Consider the following 6,365-nt stretch of genomic DNA (forward strand, 5'->3'; position numbering starts at 1 on the left):
CGCGAGCCACCCCCTCCAGCTTCCACCTGGCCGCGGCCAAGGGTCTGACCGAGTGCCTGACGCTGCTGCTGGCGCGCGGGGCCCCCGTGAACGAGAAGAACGATGACGGTAAGGGGGGGGCGCCGGCGGGGACGCCCCCCGGGGCGGGGGCCGCAGCCAGCCCGAGCCGGGCCCCGTGTCCCCCGCGGGTCTCCCGCAGGCAGCACCGCTCTGCACCTCGCCACCATCGCCTGCCAGCCCCAGTGCGTCAAGGTGCTGCTGCAGGTGCGGGGCGGGCGGGGCGGGGTGGGGGTGGCATGGGATGGGGATGGGATGGGGGTGGGATGGGGGTGGGATGGGATGTGATGGGGTGGGATGGGATGGGGATGGGGATGGGATGGGGATGGGGACGGGATGTGATGTGATGGGGTGGGATGGGATGGGGTGGGATGGGGATGGCATGGGGATGGGGGTGGGATGGGGATGGGGATGGGATGGGATGGGGATGGGATGGGGATGGGGACGGGATGTGATGTGATGGGGTGGGATGGGATGGGGATGGGATGGGGATGGGATGTGATGTGATGGGGTGGGATGGGATGGGGTGGGATGGGGATGGCATGGGATGGGGGTGGGATGGGGATGGGGATGGGATGGGATGGGGATGAGATGGGGATGGGGACGGGATGTGATGTGAAGGGGTGGGATGGGATGGGGATGGGGATGGGATGGGGATGGGGACGGGATGTGATGTGATGGGGTGGGATGGGGATGGCATGGGGATGGGGGTGGGATGGGGTTGGGGACAGGATGGGATGGGGAAGGGATGGGGGTGGGATGGGGTGAGATGGGATGGGGGTGGGATGGGAGTGGGATGGGGATGGGGACAGGATGGGATGGGGGTGAGATGGGATGGGGGTGGGATGGGAGTGGGATGGGGATGGGGACGGGATGGGATGGGGGTGAGATGGGATGGGGGTGGGATGGGAGTGGGATGGGGATGGGGACAGGATGGGATGGGGGTGAGATGGGATGGGGGTGGGATGGGAATGGGATGGGGATGGGGACGGGATGGGATGGGGAAGGGATGGGGGTGGGATGTGATGGGGTAGGATGGGATGGGGTGGGATGGGGATGGCATGGGGATGGGGGTGGGATGGGGATGGGGATGGGATGGGATGGGATGGGGGTGGGATGGGGATGGGGATGGGATGGGGATGGGATGGGGGATGTGATGGGGTGGGATGGGATGGGGTGGGATGGGGATGGGGACAGGATGGGATGGGGATGGGATGGGGATGGGATGGGATGTGATGGGGTGGGATGGGATGGGGTGGGATGGGGATGGGGACAGGATGGGATGGGGATGGGATGGGATGGGGTGGGATGGGGATGGGGACAGGATGGGATGGGGATGGGATGGGGGTGGGATGGGGATGGGGACGGGATGGGGTGGGGGTGGGATGGGGGTGGGATGGGGCTGGGGATGGGATGGGTGGGATGGGATGGGGGTGGGATGGGGATGCAGAGGGGGACGAGGATGGAGCTGGGGATAGAGACGGGGATAAGGAGGGGGACAAGGACAGGGATGAGGACGGAGCTGCGGTTGGAATTGGGATGATGTTTGGGATGGGGACAGGGACAGGGATGGGGACAGGGATGCGCAGGGGGCTGCGGATGAGGATGGGAATAGGGCTGGGGATGGGCAGGGCAGGACGCAGGGTCCCGTCCCCAGCTCGGGGAGGGTCCCTGCCCGCTGTCCCCCCCCAGTTCGGCGCCAACGAGGGCCACGTGGACGGGCAGAACCGAACCCCCCTGCACTGGGCTGGTGAGTGCCGGGGGTCCCCGCACCAGGCACCGAAGGCTCTTCCGGGGTGGCCCGCTCGGCCCCCCCGCGGAGCCGCCCCCCACGCTGACGCAGCCCCCTCGCAGCCTCCTCGGGCTGCGCCTCCAGCGTGCTGCTGCTCTGCGACCACGAGGCCCTCCTGGACGTCACCGACGCCGTGAGCGGGGACCGGGTGGGGGGTGCCGGGGGCGCCGGCGGACGGCGGGGGCTGACGGGCGCCTCGCGTGCCCCCCAGCACGGGCAGACCCCCCTGATGCTGGCGGCGCGGGGGAACCACGCCGCCATCTGCGCCCAGCTCCTGCGGAGAGGGGCCGACCCCGACCTGGCCGACGAGGACAAGAAGTGAGCGGCCGCGGGGGCGGGGGGACCCCCGTGGGGCTTTTGGGGGTGACGGGGAGGAGGGCGTCTCTGCGCCGCCCCCCGCGCCCAGGGACCCCCGAGGCGCCCCGCGCAAAGGCGGCTCCGGCGCCGGCCCCGGCCCCGAGGGAGCCAGGGGTGCGTGGGAAGCCGCCGCCGCGGAGAGGGGGAAAGGGCTGGGGAGGGACCTGCACCACCCCACCACCGCGCCACCCCGCCACCCCGCCACCCCACCACCGCGCCACCCCGCCACCCCACCACCGCGCCACCCCGCCACCGCACCACCGCGCCACCCCGCCACCCCACCACCATGCCACCCCGCCACCGCGCCACCCCGCCACCGCGCCACCCCGCCACCCCGCCACCCCACCACCGTGCCACCCCGCCACCCCGCCACCCCACCACCGCGCCACCCCGCCACCCACCACTGTGCCACCATGCCACCCCGCCACCGCGCCACCCCGCCACCGCGCCACCCCACCACCGTGCCACCCCGCCACCCCGCCACCCCACCACCGCGCCACCCCGCCACCCCGCCACCCCACCACCGTGCCACCATGCCACCCCGCCACCGCGCCACCATGCCACCCCGCCACCATGCCACCCCGCCACCGCGCCACCCCGCCACCGCACCACCCCGCCACCCCACCACCCTGCCACCCCACCACCATGCCACCCCGCCACCATGCCACCCCGCCACCCCGCCACCCCACCACCGTGCCACCATGCCACCGCGCCACCCCGCCACCGTGCCACCCCACCACCGTGCCACCCCGCCACCGCGCCCCCCCGCCACCGCGCCACCGCTCCCGCAGGACCGCGCTGATGCTGGCCTGCGAGCACTGCAGCGTGGAGGCGGCCGAGCTGCTGCTGAGCCACGGGGCAGCCGTGGGGGACGAGGACCGCTGGCGCTATGCGAGACAGACGCCCAGCCGTGCGCTCCGGCGGCTCCTGCGCGGCGCCCGCGGCGGGGAGAGAGGTGAGCCCTCGCCCGCCATCGCCACGACCCGCCGTTGCCCATCTGGCCTCACCCGGCTGCTTATTTTAAGGGAAAAAAAGGGAAAAAAGGGGTTGTTTCTTTTCCTGCCAGCAGAGAACGGTGTTGGCTCTGCTGGGGACCCCGTGCCGCAGCGGGGGAGCGGGGGCGAGGGCACCCTGGGCAGCGACAGCGAGGAGGAGGAGGAGGATGAAGAGCAGTGGGACGGGTGCGATGCCGGGCGGGTGAGGCGGCTGCAGGAGCGGCTGGCGAGGAAGACGCAGGAATGTCGGCGGTTGGCGGCCGCCGCCGCCAGCGTCTGGCAGCGGGTGCGGGAGCTGGCGCAGCTCCTGCCCGGATGCGACGCCGGGAACGGGACGGAGGATGAGGATGGTGCCTGCCTGGCCCTCCTGGTCCAGCATGTGGGGGAGCTGAGGAAGAGGATGATGGCCGAGGAGGAGGGGGCTGGAGGACACCCGGCCGCGGCACAGCTCGACGGCGATGACGAGGCGCCGGCGCCAGTCCCGTTCCTGACCTGGCTGGGGGACGAGTGTGCCAAAATGCGGGCGGCGAAGGCCAGCGCCTTCGCCCGGAGCAAGGGGCTGCGCAGGGAGGTGGAGGAAGCCCTGCGGAGCAAACTGCACTACGAGGTGGTGTCGGCCGACGCCGTCCGGAAAAGCCTGGCGGCTTGGGAGAAAATGGCGGTGGGGCTGGAGCAGGCGCTGAGCCGCGCCGACGAGACCCACGCCGAGATGCTCGAGAGGTCCCGCGTCCTCCTGGAGAACCTCCGGCGGGAGCCGGCGCGGCCGCTCACCGGGACGGCACCTTGCCGGTGTCCGGTGAACGGCACGGCGCCGGCTCCGGCGGGGAAGGGCCACGCGGAGCTGCCGAGGGAGGGTGGGAGCTTGGAGGAGGAGATGCTGGAGCTGAAGGAGAGCAACGGGGTGCTCCTGGGGGAGCTGGCCCGGCTGGGCCGCGAGCGGGAGCGGCTGCAGGAGGAGCTGCGCCGGCTGCGGGAGCAGGACACCGGTGCCGAACCGGCGGCGGAGGGTGCCGGCGCGGCCGCCCTGGCCCAGGCGCTGGCGGCCGAGCGCGAGGAGGCGGCGAGGCTGCGGCGGAGGCTGGCGGGGCAGCGGCGGGAGCTGGCGGCGCTGCGGGATGGCGTGGGCGAGAGGGCGCGGGAAGCGGCCGGCGACGCCGCTGCCGGTATCCTGCGGGAGCTGCACCGCAAGCTGGACGGGCTGGTGCGGTCCCAGCACGAGGCCTTGCAACTCGTCGCAGAGATGGAGGGCGATGGCACCCACGGGGACGGGGATGCCGGGGCTGGGCTACTGGGCGAGCTGGAGGATGCGCTGGGCGAACCGGTCGAAGAGCCGGGGACGACGCCGGGTCCCCGCGCGCCGCGGCCGCTGGAGCGCCTCGCCGGCACCGGCGCCGCCCTGCGCGTCCGGCAGCTCCCCGGGGAGCCGGCGGCGGCCGAGGCCGAGCGCTGGCGGGCGGCGGCGGCGGCGGAGAAGCGGGCGAAGGAGGCGGCGGTGGCCCGGGCGGCCGAGCGGGAGCGGGAGGCGCGGGAGCTGCGGGAGAAGGCGGAGGGGCTGGAGCGGAGCCTGGGCAGCCTGCGGGCGCGGGCGGGCGCGCTCTCCGGCGCCTGTCGCGACAGGGAGGCGAAGGTAGGGGCCGGGCTGGCCTGGGACGCGGCCGGCGGGGCCAGGGGCCCTTCCCCTCCCCGGCCCCTTCCCCTCCCCATCCCCGTCACCTCCGCATCCCCTTCCCGTCACCTTCTTCCCGTTCCTGTGCCCATCATCATCCTCGGCGCCCCCCCCCAACCTGTCCCGGTCGCAGTCCCCTTCCCGTGACAGTCCCCAGCCCGGCGCTGTCCCCACCATCGCCCGTCACCCCTCGCCCCCGGGGGCGCCTGGGGGGCCGGGGGCTGCCCGGGACCTCTGGGGCGACCGGGCGCTTCTTCCCACCCGAGTCCACCCTCCAGCCCAATGTGGGGGCCGGGGGCAGACGGGCAGCACAGTGACAACCCCGGGGCGTGACGGGGAGCGGCCGGTCCGCACCAGCGCCCCGATTCTGTGTCCCCCCCCCCAGGTGAAGAAGCTGCTGGCGGAGACGGAGAAGCTGTCGGCGGAGGTGCTGGGGCTCCGGGGCCAGAGCGCGCGGCTCCGGCTCCAGCTGGAGGTGGGTGGCAGCGCCCGGCGTCACCCGCTGTCGCCTCGTCCCCCGTCCCACCATCTTCTTCTCCCCCCCCAGGTCCAGCAGAAGAACCACCGGGAGGTCGTGGCGGTCTATAGGACCCACCTGCTCAACGCTGCCCAGGTGGGACCCCGCGGCCCCCTCGCTTCGGGGGGACGTGGAGACGGGGGGACGGTTTTGGCCGCGATGCTGGAAAACACGAATTCGGAGCCCGGCACCGAACTGGGGTCCCCCGGGGGGGCCAGATCCGGCCCCACGGCAGCGCTCTCCTCCCCGCAGGGGTTCATGGACGAGGGGGTCCACGCCATGCTGCTGCGGATCCTGCGGCCGGAGGAGTGAGGGGCAGGACTGGCGCCGGTCCCCTCGCCCCCCCAGGCCATTAAACTGGAGAAGCCGCGTGTCCCCATCCCGTGTCCCCGTCTGCGTCCGGGTGTGGGGTGGATTCAGCCGCGGGAGGGGCGAGGTGGGGGGTCCCGGCTGGCGGGCCCTGCCCCATTGGGGTACCGGGGGGCTGGTGGGAGATGGGGTGTGACCCCCCTGGAGGGCTCACGGCACCCACTGTGGCTGCCGGGACAGGACTAGATAGTGGTGCTGAGCAGAACTCGGGTCAGGACTAGGCCCCATATAGCCCCAGCCCTATACACGATCAGCCCCATAGAGCCCCAGCCCCATATGGGACAAGCCCCGTACAGCACCAGCCCCATACAGCACTAGTCCCCACACAGGACCAGCCCCATACAGCCCCAGCCCCATACACGACCAGCCCCATACGGCCCCAGCCCCATATAGGACCAGCCCTATAGGGGACTCGTTACCCCTCGGCGCAGCCCCCTCCCATCCCGTCCCGGGGGCGTGGCGAAGGGGGTGGGTGGGCGTGGCGAAGGGGGTGGGTGGGCGTGGCGTCGCGGCGTTTGCGGCGGGCGCGGAGTTGCGCGACGCTCCCTGCCCGCTCCCCGCCTCTCCCCGTCCCCTGCGCCGTGCGGCCGCGGCGGGGCGCGGAGTTTGCTT

The sequence above is a fragment of the Phaethon aethereus genome (assembly GCF_964289735.1).
Source record: "Phaethon aethereus genome assembly, chromosome: 28".
In the NCBI taxonomy this organism is placed as follows: Eukaryota; Metazoa; Chordata; class Aves; order Phaethontiformes; family Phaethontidae; genus Phaethon; species Phaethon aethereus.